The sequence below is a fragment of the Solanum pennellii genome, chromosome 4 (assembly GCF_001406875.1).
Source record: "Solanum pennellii chromosome 4, SPENNV200".
Taxonomy (NCBI): domain Eukaryota; kingdom Viridiplantae; phylum Streptophyta; class Magnoliopsida; order Solanales; family Solanaceae; genus Solanum; species Solanum pennellii.
The window spans coordinates 31,008,131-31,028,790 of NC_028640.1; positions in this window are offsets into that span (position 1 = coordinate 31,008,131).

Below are 20,660 nucleotides of genomic sequence, written 5' to 3' on the forward strand. Positions count from 1 at the left end.
CTTCTCAAGTTTTCCCTTAGGAGCACCAGGTCAATCTTGAGTTTGAGCCCTCTTTTTGAACCTAGGTTTACTTTGATCACTTAAACCAATCCTTTTCAAGTTTTTAGAAATCCTACAAAGTTTAGTGTCCTCAATGGATTGACCATACACCATGTGTCTAGCTAGGGTCATAGAATCATGTAGCATAGTTGTACGACATTCTTCTCTCACTAGATTGGCAACCTCGGTCACAAACCTACTAATCTCATCCCTAGGGTTAGATAGTAAGGATGGTGCATATTCAAACAACATAGGGAACTTCAAAAAGTACTCCTCAACCCTCGTATTGCCATGATTGAGATTGTCAAACTCCTCTACCTTTACCTATCTCCTCTCATGGGGAAAGTACTTTCCTAGAAAATCTTCCTTAAATTATTCAAACTCAATAGGACCCAAGTCGACCAGCCTATTATCCTTCCATTGAGTTTACCCAACTTGAGAAACCTCCCTCAATTGATAGAAAGCTAACTCCGCCTTCTCCCTAGAAGTCACCCCAATGGAACTCAACACCTTGTATACTCTATCTAGGACATCTTGGGGTTCCTCTCAAACCTTAGAGCCAATAAAATATAGGGGGATCCATCCTCATATAATCTCTCAATCTAGAAATCATAGTTCTCCTCCATAACATTCACTCTAGGTGCCAAACCCATATTCACGTGTGTAGTCAAAGCTCGGCTAAAGTGATTAAAGCCTTTCTAATCTCTCCATTAGTCATTTCCGAGGGAACCACCAGAACATCATTACCTCCACCCATAATAGGTACTTGATCACCTTGAGAAACTTGGTCAACTTGAGGAGGAATGTCCTCATTCACATCATTCTCCTTAACCCTCCTAGCTGGTGTCTTCCTCGTATTCATTTTCTATAACACAAGGAAAATCATAAGAAAAGAGAACTCATAACATTTTACTCTACGACATGACATGGGAGTACAAAAGAAGGGAAACTTTATCGTCTAATAGCCTCTCGCCCATAGATGCGTCCTGACTCACACTTATGGTAAAAAATCTACTAGACGTGACTTGATGAGACTATTTGATTCCTAAGAACACTTTCATAACCTATGCTCTGATACCAAGTTTATCAAGACCAAAGACCACACCCTAGAAGTTAGGGCACACTCGGATTTACACCGGTGTACTTGACCTCTCGGAGGTCTTGTACAAGCCTTTTTCGCATCATTCATCACATATACATATCAGAAAAATAGTGCGGAATTAAAACTTTTCACAAATATTTACATAGTCTTTAAAATCTCTTTCATATAAAACTCATAGTAAATACCAATTCTCATTTCATCAAATCCTCGACATTGGAATGCTTTATAAAGAACCCATATAGTACTACTGAGTCTATTACAATGCTTTGATAAAAGAAATAAAAGACATCAGTTCTCTCAAGTCAAATGAGGACATAATTGACTTGTTTGAACGATCTTCTAAGCCAAACTTAACTTTCCACAAGAACCTTCACCTATGAATCTCTTTAGATATAGATAAAAGCATGGAAAAAGTACAACCACATGTACTAAGTATGACATTATATATAATCATGAAAGCGGACATTTATTGGAAATATGCATCTTTTTCATTTAAATATCATATTTTAATCATAAGAACAACATTTAACATCTTATAAACACATAAAAAATCACTTAATCAATTTAGGACATTATCAGAAATATTACAGTGAGGTCGTGTCACTTTACTGTGACTAAATTAACTGTTTTGGTTAAGTTTCTCAACTTCACAAGGAACTTTTCCTAGCATGAAATCCTCTCACTTAAACCTATCCTAAGACTCACTTAAGTAAGACAAAGAGAGACCGCCCATACACCCTCTCTAGGCACGCTTAAATGATCCTTAAAACCACCTATTATGAGATATACACACTTACAATACACCAACATATGAACATGAGATTCTCCTACCAAAGTTAATTCTAAGGTTCACTTGAGTGATTTGTGAATCCACATCCCATACAATATCTTACACACACACTTATGAGATCCTATAAATTACTTAGGATAAGATCATTCTCATTGAATACAAGAACATATATATAATATGACATTCTACTCCCAAAGGTTATAAAAAGACTTACTCAAGGAAACCAAGAAGATAACATCCATGATTGGCCTCTGCAAGATTACCTAAGTAATCCTTAAGACTACCTATGTTTGGATCATGTTTATCTAATCGACAAACCTTCCTAACTAGAGTCATTCTTAAGACTTATCTAGGTAAGATACAAAGTGACCATTCCTATGCCCCTTTCACACCTTAAGAAAACAAGCGTTAAGTAATCTAGATAATTACTTATTCATTTAACATGCTTTCTTAAATTAAGTCATTATATTCCTTAGTTCATTGAAGACTCATTCATCACAGAAATACATTTAAGTAATAGTCTTGGAGAAGACCTAGGGACTCTCACTAACATCTTTAAAGCCTATTGCGCAATGTCTAGATAGCGTCCCATACAACCACCTAAACCTCATAGAACTTCTTCAATACTAGTAGGTATCCAAATGATGAGAATAGAAAATAACCGACATAGTCCATGGTATAAAAGCATGGATAAAGATTTGTAACCTACTCCGATGGAGGGCGTTCTACTTGACAATGGTTGAACTTGGACACATCCCATGTAGGCACATGGTTCGGGAATATGAAGGGGTTACTTTGTAATCTAGCGTCATACTTTAGCTAGATCTACTTCCCTTACAATACTCACTTAGTCCTAGCCTTTGTTCTCATAGAGTAATTTACATTAAAGGTTCATACGAAGGGGTTCAATATTATGTTCATCACCCAATCGCATTCACCCTACCAAAGAGGTCCCATAGAGCTGCCTTACAATGAAGACAAGATAGCTCATACTGACTTTTCCAAGGAAGATAATGCTGTTCCAGCAAACCTACATTAAGTCTTTCATTCATTACAAGAAGAATATCATTAAGGCTTTCAACTTTATTGTTCATGACCTTACCACTAGGTTAAAGGTTTCACATAAATGACCTCATTAACATCATTCAATGTCTCATATCATTTATTCATACAAGACAAAGAGACTTTAGCATCCTAATTCAAGACATCTTATATTCACATTCAGACATGTATAAAGTAATACAAGTCAACCAAGACAATACATAACATACTTCACTTTAGCACATATTGCATCTCATTCTAGAAGCAAATATGAATAATTATTATCATTTTTAAGTCACCCTATACAATATTATAGCATCATCAATATAACCACCATAGACTCATATAGTCATGTAGGAATAATAAGGCATCAACTCTAAGACTACACATAAGAACATAGTCATAGTCTAACATGATGACAGAATATCAATAGAAGAACACATACTTTCACATTACTCACATGTAGGTAGATATGATCATACTACACATAAATCACCGCACAAATCATCATAATACTTCAAGTAGTTTGCCGACAAGGCCATGATCATCATAATACATAAAGTAACACCGACAAGGCAACATCATTAACATATAACCGCACCATAACTGGACCATAGCAATCATACCATAATTAAAGATCTACATTACTTAAAATAAAGATAATTAGGGGAGGTAACCAAAAATCCATTCTCACCACTTCAATCCATAGCTAAAACATCCAATTCAATAACATATGCTCCTTATCCATGGAAATGAACATCAATTTAATACAAAAACTACAATACTCAATGAATCTAGGTATATTCAATATATACAACCTATACATCAATTGAATACAATTCTTACATCATTTAATAGCCCATAGAAATCAACACTAGAATTCATAAACATTAAATCATATCAAGTAACCCATAAAGTAGTCAAAAACTAGGGTTCATCAATTACATGGGTTCATAGGTCAATTGAGACAAAATAATCTAATTAACAAAAATTCAATCAATATATAATGCTTTAAAACCGTAAATGCAAGAACCCATGGATAGATCATAAAATTGGACAAGTTCACCTTTAGAAAACTTTGCAAACTCTTTAAATGTTGGGATCCTTGATGAATAGAGTTTAAAGGATAAAAAACCATACCTAAATGATTTTAATCCACCATTTTGATGTAGAATCACCACTCAATTATCCAATCCAAGCTCTTCCTTCAGTTTTGGTTTCAATGGAGTTCTAGAGAATTCTAATAGATATTGGGTTTTGATTTTGAAGAATGAATTCTACTAAGTGTTTAAGTCTTCTAAACATGTTTAAAAAACCCAAAGTACCCCTTTATAACCTCCCAAAGTCTTATTTGGATGTGGGGTGAAATTACCATTTCACCCCTTTCACATAAGAGTAACTGCGCAGGAAACAACACCATCGACGACTGGCCAGTCGATAGACCGTTTGTCAATCAACAGACCATCTTGGCTGGTCGTTGTTTGATTCAGAGCCTATACATTGGAATATCAAGCTCACATACCTATTCTTGACTAACGACTCCCATCGACGGGGCATCGACTGGCCAATGAGTCGTCTACTGCCTCCGTCATTTAGGACTCTTTTAAGCAATCTTGGCTCTTGGAAAAGGTCCTACCTCAAGACCCCTTGTTTGGTACTTGGGGACTTTCAACCAGATGTTTCCAACCCAACTAAATTGTATATGAGTTTAGGACCTCCCACATAATTTCATTAAAAAAGAACACATAAAACTCGGTTAAACATGCCAAGACACACAAGGTCGTTCAAGGCAGTCCTTTCGAATGCCATGGACGTTGTTGGACGTTTGACCTCCAAAATTCATTGAACACACATGTAGGCACATAACCACACATGAGGCACATCGGTTACTTAGTCATCGAATATCTTTGTCGTTCCTTGACGTTTGACTTACAATACACCTAAACTCTTAGACACTGCCTGAATACCAAATAATAGACCATTTTAGGATCGTAGCCCTCATGACAACCATGTTACGTTCTAGCTTCACCAAAGTTTTTTTTGAGTATTACATGAAGCTCTCAAAGTAATGTGTTGATGTTACATATCTCCTTATGTTATTTTTAGTGCTTTAAAGTATTATTTTCCAGTCTTCGACTACTGGTCCGTATTTCAATATCTCCCAAATGATTATGATTACCAAAATAACATCTCAAAAGAGTTATGATTATCCAAATAACAATCCCAAAAGAGTTATGAAATGATAAAAAACAATTTCAAATATTAAAGAATCTAACTGAAAAAATCTGTATAATTACGGTGGCAGCTCGGGGGCAAATGCTTAGCATGGGTCAATCCTTATTTGTATATAAGGGTTGAAGCTCAGGGGCAATAGCCTTTCATGGGCCGCTCCGAATTTGTGTAATTATGAGGACAGCATCACAGGGGTTAAAATGTTTAGCATTTGTCACCCTCTTCTACCACTGATCAGATGGTCACTTGTACACATGCCCTACAAAGAGTATACCCTAAAGAAAAGTAAAGAAAAGAATCTAACTTACATGATATCATAAGAGTATGAAAAGGTTGTCTTTTCTCTTGATCTATGAACTCATATGTTTATTCTTGATATCATTTGTGACCTCATATTACATATGCTATTGCCTTACATATTCAATACATTTTTTTCGTATTGATGTCCCTTGCGGGGGACGCTCTATTTCATGCTACAGGTACAAGTTTTCCAGATAGTAGGCCTCCTCAGTAGGAGCATACGACAGTTAACTACTTTTGGTGAGATCTAGGTTGATTCGGAGCTTTTAAAGTCATTAGTAAATTTATTTTTGTATTTTTATTATAGATAAGGGTACAATGGGGTACATCTCGACCTACTCTAGGTTTTCTAACTTTTAAAGGCTTTGTAGACGTGTCTGTGTGGTTAAGTCGTGTCTTAGAGTGTTTTGGCCTCAACGTCCAAGTATTGTACATAACGTTTGGGTCTACTTATGTTGGTTTTATCGATGCATCCTATGTGAACTTGTCACGATCGTTATAGTTTAATGCATAGTAAGCACACGTTACATGTTGGTTCTCTTTGGTCTTTAAGGCATCGGGTGCCTATCCGTCTTAATGGGATTTGAGGTGTGATATTTTTCTAGGAGTTGACATGATAATTTTTTATCAAGACAACATTAAGCATGCTGAATACAATTCTCATGATTACACTACAACACACTACATCATTATGTGCATGTTAACCATGAGAAACACATTTCATGAAAATTCAATTTAGGGATGAATTTCTACAAGAATATGCAAATATTAGAATAAATGATAATTAACATTATTCATAATACTCATTTAAGGGAAAACTACTAATCTTAACTTTGGATAGGAGTAAGAGAAAAAATATGAGGGTAACGGGACTTCATATTGGCCTTAACCTCCAATGTTGCACCCTCAACAAGATAGTTCCTCCATAGACTTTTTACGGAGTCAACCACCTTATTCCTCATTTTCATAACTTGACGATCAAAGATCAAAGATCTCAACCGAAACCTCTTCATATGAAAGGCTCTCTCATTTACCCGTAAACCTTATAAAGGGAAAATGGACCCTGGTCACCTATACACTTCTTGAGCATAGACACATTGAACAACAGATGAACCAGGGCCAATCATTTGGAAATTCTAGATGATATTCCACTTTCCCAACTTGCTTCAAAATTTCATAGGACCTTTATATCGGGGACTAAGTTTCCCCTTCTTGACAAACCTGATCACTCCCTTCATGGGTGAAATTTTCAAGTAGACCCAATCTCCTAATTAAAATTCAAGGTCTCTTATTCTATTGTCGACATAAGATTTTTACCGACTATAGGGCCGTTTTCAACCTTTTCCTTATAAGTAAAACTTTCTACGTGGCATCATAAACTACCTCGGGACCAATAAGAGCAAACTGAACCACTTCAAACCATCCAACCGTAGTCCGACACCTCCTACCATGAAGTTCTTCAAAAGGTGCCATCGAGATACTCGAATGGTAACTATTATTGTAGGAGAATTCTATCAAAGGTAGGTGGTCATACCAATTACCCTTGTAATCAATGACATAAGCTATAACATGTCTTCAAAGGATAAATGGTGAGCCCCTCTGGACTATACGTTTGTGAGTGTAAGAGGTACTATGTTTCACTTGACTACAAAAATCCTACTTTAGAAAGACCTCCAAAAATGCAAAATGAATTGATCACCTCCATACAAAATGATCGACAAGGGGCCCCACGTAACATTACGATTTCCTTAACATACAATCTAGCATAATCCTCCACCAAATAAGAAACATTTACGGGATGGAAATATGCTGAATTAATCAACCTATCAACTATGACCCAAATGGAGTCATATTGTCTAAGCGTTAGAGGCAAACCTACCCCAAAGTCCATGTTGACATCTTCCCACCTCCAATATCAATATCTTGAGTTAGACATCCCGGTCCTTGATGATCGACTTTGACTTATTGGTAATATGAGAACCTAGCCACAAAGTTTGCTATCTCTCTTTTCATTCCATTCCACCAATATATCTCACACAAGTCATGTTACATTTTGGTGGCTCTCGGATGGATGGAGTATCAGGAGCCATGAGCCTCTTCCATGATTATCTCCCTTAAACTATACACATCCGTTACACATAACCTTTCTTGGTAATTAAGTACTCCATCCTCCTCTTGGGAGAACAATCAATTATTCTTTCTAATGAACGATTCCTTCGAATCCATCAATAGAGAATAAAAAAGTTTCTAAGACTTCACATCAACCACTAAATACGACTTGGAGTTATTATGAACCATGAAACCACCTATCAAATATTACTCTAGTTGAACACCCAACTGAGACAACCTATGAACCACTTTCTTTAGCTCTCTAATGTTATCAACCACATGAGTCAAACTACCCATGGAAACTCTACTCAAAGCATTCGCAACCACATTAGCTTTCCAGAGATTAAAGGAGACACTCATTTCATAAATCTTTTGAATTTCTAACCATCTTCTTTGACGTCGATTAAAGTCTTTTAATGTGAATACATATTGAAGAATTTTGTGATCGATGACCACATCAACATGTACCCCATAGAGAAAGTGTCTCAAAATATTCAAAACAAACAATACGACCACTATCTCAAGGTCATGAGTTGGGTAGTTCTTCTCATGAACTTTGAGTTTCCTAGAGGCATATGCCATGTTTCATGAGGGCATATCCTAGACCTACTCGGGAGGCATCACAATAAACCATAAATCCTTCGGTACCCTGTGGTAAAGTTAAAACCAGAGCTTAATTGAGTCTATCTTTCAAGGATGTTAATGGAGATGTTATAGATGATAATCTTACAACAAACCTCCTATAGTAACCGGCTAACCCCAAGAAACTTCGGATGTCGGTAGAGCTCAAAGGTCTAGGCCAACTCTTGACCATTTCCATTTTTCTCGGATCAACCTCTACCCCTTCACTAGAGACAATGTGACCAAGAAAAGCAACCGATCTCAATAAAAATTCACATTTACTAAACTTGACAAAAAGTTGGTTATCCTTGAGAAATCGCAAAACTATCCTCAAATGACTCATATGATCATTCTCACTCCTAATTTATATGAAGATATTTTCAATGAAGACAATCACAAACAAATCAAGATAATTTGTAAAAACTCGATTCATAAGGTCCATTAAAGCCATCGGGAATTTGTTATACCAAAAGACATAAGTAGGAATTCAAAGTTACCATATCTTGTTCGGAATGCAGTTTTAAAAATATCAACATCCCTCATTCTATGTTAGTGATAACTCGACCTCAAGTCAATTTTTGAAAAGTAACTCGCTCGTTGTACTCAATCAAACAAATCATAAATTCTAGGGAGTGGTGTCACAACCGGAGAGCTCCCAAGATGTAATCATCGTCGTCGTTCTCAAAAAGGACTTAGACAAACCCTTAGCATTGATCATAACATATCATAGGTTGAAATGCAGAAAATTTTAAAACTTTTTGCATATACTAAGTAAAGTACACTTAGACTTCTCGCTTATCATATATTGTGGTATACATAGAACTCTCATATAGAAGCTTACTTAGGCTCTACTTTTAGTAGCATGATCAACATACATACGATAGTCTAATAAAACTGTCTCATATAAAAACCATCTAAAGAGTGCAAATCTTTGACTTAGCCAATGCAATACCAATATGCCATATAGGCCTTACTATAATAGTATTCGAATGATAAAAGGAATAGAAGTGTATCTCTTAGACTACTACAATCTTCATGGCCTGACTAATGAAAAGATAGTATCCGCAAACATGAGGACCAGCCAACGCTTGGATAAAGACTTCCAATCTTCTTCAATCGACCTTCTTAAGGTTCAATGGCCAGACCTTACATTTGTAGATGTATAAAGTATATGCTTTATTAAGCCACTTGTACTAAGTATGGGTATATTCACATAAAATATTTAAAGAAATGCATGAAAAGGCCCATTTCTTTAGAAAGCACGCTAAGTCATTTGAATGATTTTAATGCACATATAATAGAGAATATACAAGATCAGGATCACCACAACATAAAGCATGATCATAATAGAGACAAATCATCACAAAGTCATATTGACATATCATGTTCAATGTTTCATATCAAGATAACATACCACACTTACCAATAATCCAATCTAAATCCTAAAAGTTCAATGCTCATGTGAAGCCCCATAACGCCACATAATCAAGTAAATTAAATAGGAGACAATGAGTAATACTTTACATCATACAACTTACAACATAAGTAGTCGCCATCACATATAGCAATATAGGCTAACAACATATTCATCAACACGACCAACATCATATAAGAGAAACATCATATATCATAAGCATTATACATTTCATTTTTATAGTACATAAGAACAGTCTTCTAGGACTTCCATTAGAGTAAACTTGTGCAATGTCTAGATAGAGTACCATAACACTACCTATAATAAGTAGACTCCTAAAGTTACCCAGTCAATGTTCATTTACTTTAATCTTTCATTTTAATATAGGGAACAATCTTCTTAATCGATATTAGACTATGGAAGCTAAACATGGAATCTGGTGTCATGAAACCCTACAACGAAAGAAGGTGGACTAATTGCAAAAGTAGAACAAAAAATTAACATAACATTCTTGGTGGATCCACTAGATACTATTCCTAAAGGGGAAACATAGTAAAGGAACTAGAAGATATATTATAGACTCATAATCCCATATTGCATGGCAGCCTACATCTCATGAGAGTCATTGTGAACCTACCTTCAAACTTGGGAAGGTACACCTCTTGTATCTAGTTCACTAGGTGGTAAGCTAAAGTAGCTTTTGGAATTTGCCTTTAAGTTATCATTAATCATCAATCTTGTCATAGGCCATGGGAGATTAACTCCTTGTATAAACATGATCATTAGCTCATTAGGTTTAGGATGAGAATTTTCTTTCATCACAACCCTTCATTAGTGAGATTAACATATCATAGTCATATTTTCTAAGACATACAAGAAAAACATCATCAACCTTGCATTATCATATCCTTACCATGTTCTCACATTCAATAGATTCATTGCTCATCATATATGAATATATAGCAACATCGTACATACTTCAATTGCATAAAAACATCAATTATTGGCCAACATCAACATAATAGAGTAATCATGACTTAAGAAGACTTACCTATTGCATCCAAGAATTTTCATGAAGAAGTTACTCTCAATTCACAACAATCATCCAATAATATAGTGAATTACACATTAACATACCAAATACCAATCACTCTAGTCATATACATGTGAAATTCGTAGATAGAAAAGACGTTCATTTATGAGTTCATTCAAGCAATAGTCCCAATAGCAACATTTTATGACATTAAGGGAAAGATATAACATAATCAAATACATTATTTAGAGAAAGAACACTCATCACATGAAATACTACAATTCCATGTCAATTACTCAATAACTCATACTTAATTAGCCATAGAAAATCATAACTCATCGTAATTAATCATCAATTTCGAGTTTTGAAGAAAACTCATTTGTAGAGTAAAAACCTAGGTATTTTAATTGTTTAGAAAAAAGAATCTTAAGAGTGAAGAACACATACCTTAATGAAAATTCAATCCATGAATCTTTAGAAGAAAAGCTCAGAATTTGACCTTCTTCTCCAACCTTCCAATGCTCTTCATAGGTGGTAGAGTAGACAGAGAGGTTAGAGAGAGATGAGAGTGATTTGGTGAATCTGATTTGGATACGTAAAAGTGGCTTAAAACTGACCCAAAACCAATATAAACTCGCCCCTTAAAATCACCTCAAAGACCCCTCACTTAATTGGGTATTTTTGTGAAGTTAAATTGACTTAAAAACGATGCGGACGAATCTGGCAAGTGGCTCCATATCGTAAGGGAAATTTCAATTATTTATTATGAAATATGGGTCGAGGCAATGAGCCTCGTGGGTTCCCCAAGACGGGAGGCATCTTTTTTCCTTCCTTTTGATGGCTGCATAACGTATGGCTGGCTCAACATCTTAGCTGTCACAAGCTTCTTTGGCGGCTTGCTCGCCAATGTTCGAGTCCTCCTCAAGGACCTTTTGGGTGGTCCTTGGGGAGTTTTTACTGGTTGTTTGGACCCTTTATGCTATATTTTACCTATTTAAAGTCTTTTACAAGTTTTATACTTCATTGGACACTCTCAAACCTTTACCAAACATAGGGACGTCTACTACTTCAATTTAGTTAGTTCGGGACATCAAAATCTTTCTTTGTCGTTTTGGATCTAACCTTTTCTAATTTAGTTTGATACATTAATATAGATCCGTAAAAATCATTATAAAAATTATATAATAGCCAAAGATCTAGTCTAAGTCATGGAACTTCTAGAGTGTTACAAGTGGTTACTTTTTCTTTATAGTGACCTTCTTATTTTGATGGTAGTGGATACACATTCTCAAAGACCCATCATTATTCTTCACAAAGAATAATGGATCACCCCATGGAGATATGCTTGGTTGTATAAAACCTTTATCTAGTAAATCCTTGAGTTGAGGTTTTAGTTCTTTCAACTCGGCCATGTTCATTCGATAAGGAGGGATTGAAATAGGTTGTGTATCAGACAATAAGTCTATGCCCAATTTGATTTCCCATTCAGGAGGAATTCCGGGCAAGTCATAGGGAAAGACTTCCTGAAATTCCTTCAATACGGGTACCGACACTAAGGGAGGAATATCGGATTCAAGATCCTTGACCCTCACAATATGATAGAGACAACAATTTGCAATAAATTTGCAAGCTTTTAGAAACGCAATGATCTTATCCATAGGTTTTGAGTTTCCTTTCTTCCACTCAATAATGGGTTCTTTAGGTAATTCAAATTTGACTACCCTTGTTCCATAATCGATTGAAACAAAACAACCATGCAACTAATCCATTCCCAATATGACGTCAAAATGTAACATGTCAAGTTCTACCAAGTCAACTAACGTAACTCTGTTGGACACAAAAATAAGACAACCCCTATAGACTCTTTTACCCACCACGAAATAATCCACCGAGGTAGTAACTGATAAAGGTTCAAATAATATATCGGGAAGTGTATCAAATTTCATAGACACAAAAGGGCTCACAAAAGACAAAATGGCACGGGGATCCAACTATGCATATACATTAATAGAAAATAACTGTAACATAGGGTAACCACATCCGAAGAGATCTCTTAATCACCTCGTGATTGGAGTGAATAAAAATGATTCTTATTATTCACATCCGTATTTGGGGCACTTGCTTGTGCTTGACCATTTTCCCTTCTTTGAACCTTCATAATAGGGAAGTACCTCTTCATGTGGTCATTCTTACCACAACCATAGAAATTACACCTGCCAACTAGGCACTTGCCATCATATTTTCTAACACACTTATCACAAATATGTCTCTCAACATAAGAACAACCATTTTCCCCCTCTGGGGCTTAGGGGTATACACCTTACCCTAGTTGACCCTCGGAGAATTAGAAGTACCTTGGTTCAAAAACCTCTTCTTGAACCTCAAATCTAGTCCTGAAGGAATCCCCATTATCGGCCCTTGTCCTCTTCAACTCTTTACAAATTTCTTAAGCTTTTACCCCACAATTTGTTCGCCTGGAACCATTAGAAGCAAAATTTCTATGCTAGGACTCAACATTGACGACCTATATTTATTAACCACAAGATCTGATATATCCATAATTTTTTTTCATATTGGCCCAAGAATCCACCACCATAATAGGAGTGTGCTTTGATTGTTAAGTTAACTTGAGGCTATATTATTTCACATGCATACCCCTTTGAAGAAGGTTGATGAATTCTTGCATTTTCCTCGCCTTTATTTACAAGGGAAAGAACTTGTCCAGGAAATCTGTCTTGAATGATGACCAACTTACGAGACCTTCTCTAAAGGTCCTCTCATATTTCCATTGATCATACCAAACTTGAGCTACATCTTTGAGTTGGTAGGCGGCTAGTTCTGCCTTTTCTTGAGAAGACACACCCATATTATGAAGAACCCTGAACACTTCATCAATGAACTCATGTGGGTCCTACTCCACCTTGGAATCTCAAAAAGTAGGGGGATTCATCCTTGTGAAATCCCTAATCCTCGAAGTGGTAGTACTAGCATTGGAATTCACCTGCAACCTAGTATCCCTACAAACTTGAGTGTAACACTTGATCAAGCTATGAATAGTACCCTTTATGTCAACGTTAGATGTAACCCCTTCTTCAATAAAAACTTGAGGGTTTTAAGGAGCTTGAAGGGGAACTGCAGCATTCAAATTCTCCTCCTCGCCCCTTCGAGGATTGTTCCTCTTTGTATTCATTACTTCTAGGAACAAGAAGAGGATTAGAAGAAAGGACTAAAAACTCTTAGGCACGACTAAGGAATTACAAAAGAAGTGAAAAATCATAAGAATCTCATAGTCTCTCATTCAAAAGTGTGGCGCGCTTCACACCCAGAATAAGATTCTACTTGATGTGGTTTAGTAAGTCATCAACCTAAGGTTACTCAACCTCATGCTTTGATATCAAGTTTGTAACGATCCAAAGTACCCCCTAGACGTTACCGGCGTTTTCGTCTTCATAGGTTCCTTAGACTATCCGTTAGCATACATCATATCATATCATAGGTGGAGAAATATGCTCAAAATTAAAAACTTTTACATATAAAGTTTACTTAGACTTCTTACATATCATATATGGAGTCTACATAGATTCCTCGCTTATGAATTTACATAGACTTTTAAATTAGCATATTTAATTCATTTAAGTAGTCTAATACTTCGTCTCACATATAACCTAATAGAGAATAACAAAGTTTTGGCATAGATTTTACACTAGTACAATAAGCCACATGTAGGCTTACAACAAAGTCTCAACGTAAAGAATGAATAAGTGTCTTTAGAAATAGACAATATTACTAAAGCTAGATCTGTGGCATCATCTTTGGAATGTGAGGACTCACCAACAACTTGGGAAAAGATCCAAGTCTTTCTTTCAAATACCTTAAACTCATCAACGACCCAAACCTATATTTTTTAGGAAAAAAGGAAGAAAATATGGGTTAGTACATCACACGTACTAAGTATCGCTTTCATGCATAAAAAATATCAATGAATGAGTAAAGGGACATTTTAGTCAAAACCATGCTTAGCATCAAATAATCTCAACATGCACATATAGCAATATCATAAGCCAAACCCAAAATAATATCAACCCAACATTTAAGCAACTCAAGCAATACTTGTGCAAAGCAAACAATATAATCCCATAACCATATTCAACGCTAAGTATCACAATAAGCAATACACTTCATGCATATAACATATTCTCATATAAAATCATGAAATGCTTATTTCATAAAGATTACTCATATATATCAACATAGTCATAACCAACATAACCATAAAAGAACATTACTAGAATCATCTTTTAGGATCCCACAATTCAATGTATAAGAGAAGACTTATAACCTCCCTTATATCATATAGAAACCTTTAACAAAGATCTAACAACAGTTTTTATGTCTCTTTAATTCATTTAATTTTTCATTAGGGAAAAAAGTTGCAATAACTGACATGAGACTATGAGAGATACATGGAATTCAGTGTTCTACTCCCACATCGAAAAGAAAGGGTTATTACTTGCCTAAGGTTACGTGTAGTGTTTCATACATAGCTATCTACATGGATCTACTAATCTTAAGTCCTATGTGGGCACATAAATAAGGGTCAAAGAGATTGTTATTAGAAACCCTACTTACTAAATGTGGGGGTTTCCATCTCATGAGAAAACACATACGTTGGGGATCTGGACTTACTAAACGTGAGGAACCCATATGGGGATTTGAATTTGATAAACGTGAGTCGCCCGTCGAATTTACACGCTGTTTTGGTGCTAAGAGTCTATTCCCTTTAGTAACCATCTTTAGTCAACACATTGTTTCACGTTAGCCTTTACTAGGCCCTTATATAAACCTCCTATCATAATAGTTCTTAGGTGACCATAAGTTAGAATAATCCTTTCACTTTATGAGCTATAAACTAGTGAGTAAACCTTTCACTTAATACTTTATTATAATCATGAAGACTACTTTCAATCATATAACCATCGTATCATAACATGCATACTTACTTCATCGTTAATCCTAGTGTCTAGGGTTAAGGATGAGGAATACTTGTCATCAACATCACAACAACACATTCACATAGGATCATCCTATCAAAGTAACTCCCCTTTCATAATTGAACTCTAGAGATAGTCAACAATCATACCTTCTTCCCCTTCATGGGACTTCATAGTTCAACCACCCAAGAATGTATAAAAAATACATAAAACAGGGTAAATCATGAAGTAATGCCATAGTTAACATCAAAGTAAACCATCATCATGTTCATACCCTTCAACTTCACCTCACTAAATACAATATTTGGGGAAATTTAGGGAAAGACATGGGTCCAAGGGTTACTCATAGGAAATAATCATTTAACCATCAATATATACTTAAAAATAGTAACTTATCATAATTCATCACAATTAATTCGTAATTTCATTTTTTTAGAGAAGTCCTGTGTAGGGAGGAAAACCCTAGTTTTTGGGGAATTAAGAAAACGTCTTTTGGAGGGACCTAATAGGGAAAGGAATCCCAAGAGTGACGAAAACCATACATTAGATATGAATAGTCACGAATTTTGAGTCAAACTTGGAGGTATTTGATCTTCTTCTTCAAGCTTCAAGATTGCTTCGATGGAGGTTGGGGGTAAAGAGAGAATGTAGAGAGAGGTGGGAGAAATTGGGTTTCAATTTGTAATGGAGTTTTAAAGTGGCAATGGGGTGATAAATGACCTAAAACCATTATATAATGTAACACTCCAGAAATTCCATGACTTAGACTAGAGCTTGATCTATTTAATAATGCTTAAGATGATGATCCCAAAAAATATACTTGTCTAGTGAAGAGTCTATTAGGTTTTAAGAATATGTATTTTGCTATAGAGGCATCCCAATTCTCAATACGGAGATACAAGCCCAACCGAATTCAGTTAGGGCGGTTGGGGGGGGGGGTCAGGCGCGCGCACGACTCAATCCATGAGGGGCCTAGCTTGCTAACAAACTCTAGTCTCTAACATATCTGAATAGCTAGGATTAACCGAAATTGACCAAATAGTGCCCGAAATCTTAAGACCTAACAAGGTGACACTAACCCAATAACTAACTAAAGAAACATCCTAGTACCTAACTTAGGATGGTGCAAAGGGTTTGGTAATGGTCCTAACAACTAAGGGGTACTTTAGTAATTACCCTAGTTCACTTAATTAATTAAATTAGTAACTTAATGAATTAATATAATTCCAAGTAAAAACCCGAGACCCTAAGTCAAATATTCTCCTAGTTGTAGTAAAATTAAGAGTGGCATTTTAGGTAATTTTAGTGGAGGGTCTTTAGAGTAATTCTTAGAACGTCTATATATTGATATTAAGTCAGTTTTATACCACTTTTACACGTCCCAAACTAGACAAAAATGAAATATCTCTCATCTCTCAAGAACACTCTCCTTCCCAAACTCCATTGAAGAACAAGAAAAAGCTTAAGGAATAAGACGAAGGTTTCGAAGTTTCCAAATAGATTTCATGGATTTTTCATCTATAAGGTATGAGTTTTTCACTCTTGAGATTCCTTTACTCAATATTTTCTTTCAAGATAAGTTTTCAAGAACTTCAAATACTAGGGTTTTTATTCTAAAAAAATTGATTTTCTTCCTAACCCTAGATTTATGATTTTTAATGAAAAGTAAATGTTTTGTATATCTATTTTCTCATGAATTATTGATTAATTGATTGATAATGTTTGAATGTCATGTGATACATGATCCTTCTCGATGTGATGGTTTCGGATGGGTTGTTTGTAGTATTTGATAATGTGAAAATGTTAGGGTTAGAGTTTAAGGTTAGAATGAACCCTTTTATGACCGGTTTACCCTCTCCTATGCAATGTATTGATCTTGTACATGATTTTATGAGTTTCTCGATATTATTTCATTGTATATTTCACTATGTATTACTATGAATATCGCATGATGAATAAGGTTTTTGGAAACAAGAAGCAAGTCTTCTAAAATTGTGATTACTCTATGTTATGAAAAGTATGTATGATGTTTCTATGTGAATATGATGGCTATGCATATGTAAATTGTGAGATCATGATAAGAACACGAATATGCAAGTTTATGATATCTCTTGTATGCTTTACACGAGGTGATTATGTTATGGTAGTGTTATGCCTCGTATTTTTTTTTATACGTAGTGCGCATCGTGATCTAGAAGACGTAAAGAAATATTAGGCAAGGATGTTATTTCCAAATGTGATATTAAGTATGAGTTGGCTAATGTAAGTGCCATTAACTTTAAGTGAGGGATTAATTAGTGGCTAATTTGGATTGATTTAATCCAATGGGCCCCACCACTCATAATTGGTGGCTGATTAGGATTAATTTAATCCAGTGGGCCCCACCACTCAAGGCAAAAATTAAAAAGGGATCAGATTGTGGGCTGGCCTTAGTGGACAGGTGTAGAGGGGGGCTGCCTCCACTTCATACTATTAAATGAGGTGGAGAAATCCACTCCATGCTAAATAAAGTGGTGAAATGCATTGCTGCATATCATCTTCTTCTTCACCACTTGTCTTAGGCAGCCATGGAAATGGAGAAACCAACCCTGCAACTCTTGGCCAGCAGCTGCAAATAATTTGGTTAGTAATCTCCTTGTTTGGTGTGTTAATTCTTTAGAATACCATTGTTAATTATCCATTAATTTTAAGAAGGGGGCGTGACCAGTAGCTTAGGAAATTTGTTTTAGTTATTGAATGTGCTAAGTATGAACGGAAACCATAATCGGATTATTAGTGGTGTCGTGTTAGTGTTTGGGCTGTTTTGATTAAAGCAAAATGCGGGAAATTCTGTTTTGGCGTTATGTATATGTTAATGTGATTATGGGTATATACTCCAAAGGATGAATACGATAAGGTAGATGTGTTGCGAATTATAAAACGAGTTATCGCTCGGTGTGTCGTTGCTTCGCTGCTATGGTTGCCGAGACGGAACTGTTTTGGGGAGGGGGCTGTTTAATATGATTCGTTGGGTTATATGTGTTATTGGTATTGCTGTGGATAATTTGGGTTGTTGTCGGATTGGGACGAAGTAAGGAAAATAGGGGAAGTGCTGCCGAATTTTCGTTAGATTATTAGCTAGCTTACAAGAAAGTAAAGCGCGATGTTTATCTAATTGCGGCACGATTGTTGCTTGTTATAGATTAATAGCTTGAGCAGTAAATATTGGACGTGCGGCTCGATTATTCGGTATGTAACGCTGTCCCTTCTTTCTTTGTTTGGCATGACTTTTAAAAATAAGCGAATAACGGACAGGTTTGATACTTACCTCTAGAGCGTCTAGGTGACGTATATTCTTGCTTCCACAATTATTCCTCTATATATCGGCTATGTTTAAGGCTATGATGATCTCTAATATCTATGGTAGTGCTTCTTAGAGTTATTGAGATTTTACGTTTCCATATCGTATTAAAGGTTCATAATCTTGATAAAACATTAATCTTTGGTAATACTCCTTGCTGGTTCACGTTGATTGTTCTATTGAGTTATAAGAAATGATTTTAATTGCATATGGTTGCTCATAATATTCTGCTCGTGCATAGAGTCATTTATCATTTCACCGAGTCCCGGGCCGGGTAATGTTCGTGCGGAGTTTCTTGCATATGTCACCGAGTCCCTCACTAGAGGGCCGGGTATGTATATTATATATATGATTGGTGATGAGGATGGTTATGATGATGATGATGACGGAGATGACGTGATGATTATTTTGCCGAGCCCCTTACTAGGGAAGCTGGGCACCTTATATGTTAAAGATATGCATGATTTTCACTTAAAAGGGTACATGTGTAGCGATATTTTGTTTCGACTTGCCATATTGGTATCCTGTCATCTTTACCTTATGCTTTACATACTCTGTACATTGTCCGTACTGACCCCCCTTTCCTCGGGGGGCTGCGTTTCATGCCCGCAGGTGTAGACGCACAGTTCGGTGATCCTCCCGCCTAGGATATCTACTCTGCTGATTGGGAGAGCTCCACTGTTCCGGAGCCCAGTCGTTTTGGTACATAACTTTTTGTGTAGTCTTTTGCTTGTCTATGGGTATGGTGGGGCCCTGTCCCGTCGAGTTTCACTACTATACTCTTAGAGGTCTGTAGACATTATGTGGGTTGCATATATATGTTTTGGATAATGGTCTGGACATGGTTTGTTTGGGATGTCCGCTTGTACAGGGGCAGCCTTGTCGGCTGCGTACATCATTGTGTATTGTGTAGTGGCAGCCTTGTCGGCTTACGTATGTTATTATGCTTTGGATAGTGGCGGCCTTGTCGGCTCGCGTATGTTGTTACGGTTGAATGGTTATGACTCCTTATGAGACAGGTCCTCTTTATATATATATGACGTTGGGGTTGGCTTGATTTGATTAAATTCCATATTGTCTTAGTTTCAGTTGGTTATACTTAGCAGGTTTGTATGTGGGTGTCCAAAACGGGCACTAGTCACGGCCCATCGGGTTGGGTCGTGACAAAGAGTGGTATCAGAGCGCGGTTCTTCCTCGGAAGTGTCTACAGACCGTGTCTAGTAGAGTCTTGTTTATCGGTGTGTTGTGCACCACATCTATAAACAGGAAGCTACAGGACATTTAGGATGTCATTCTTTCTTCTTATTCTAGATCGTGCGATAGAGCTATATTAACAGGATAATCCCTCTCTAACGAATCCGTGTGTTTTCAGCTATGCCTCCAAAGAAAGCGACAGCCGCCCAGAAGGGAAAATCGGTAGCAGAAGGTACTAGTCAGACCCGGAGAGTTACTAGGGCCCGTGCCCAGTCTATGCCTGGTATGATGCTCCAGTCGGAGAGCTCTGCTACACCCCCACCGCCAGAAGAGCTTAGAGCAGCAGCAGCTCCAGTTCGGGGGACACCACCAGCCCCCAAGGCCCCAACATCTGAACCTCCAGCTCCTCAGTCAGGGGCGGAGGATAGGGCCATGAGAGATGCAGTTTAGTTGC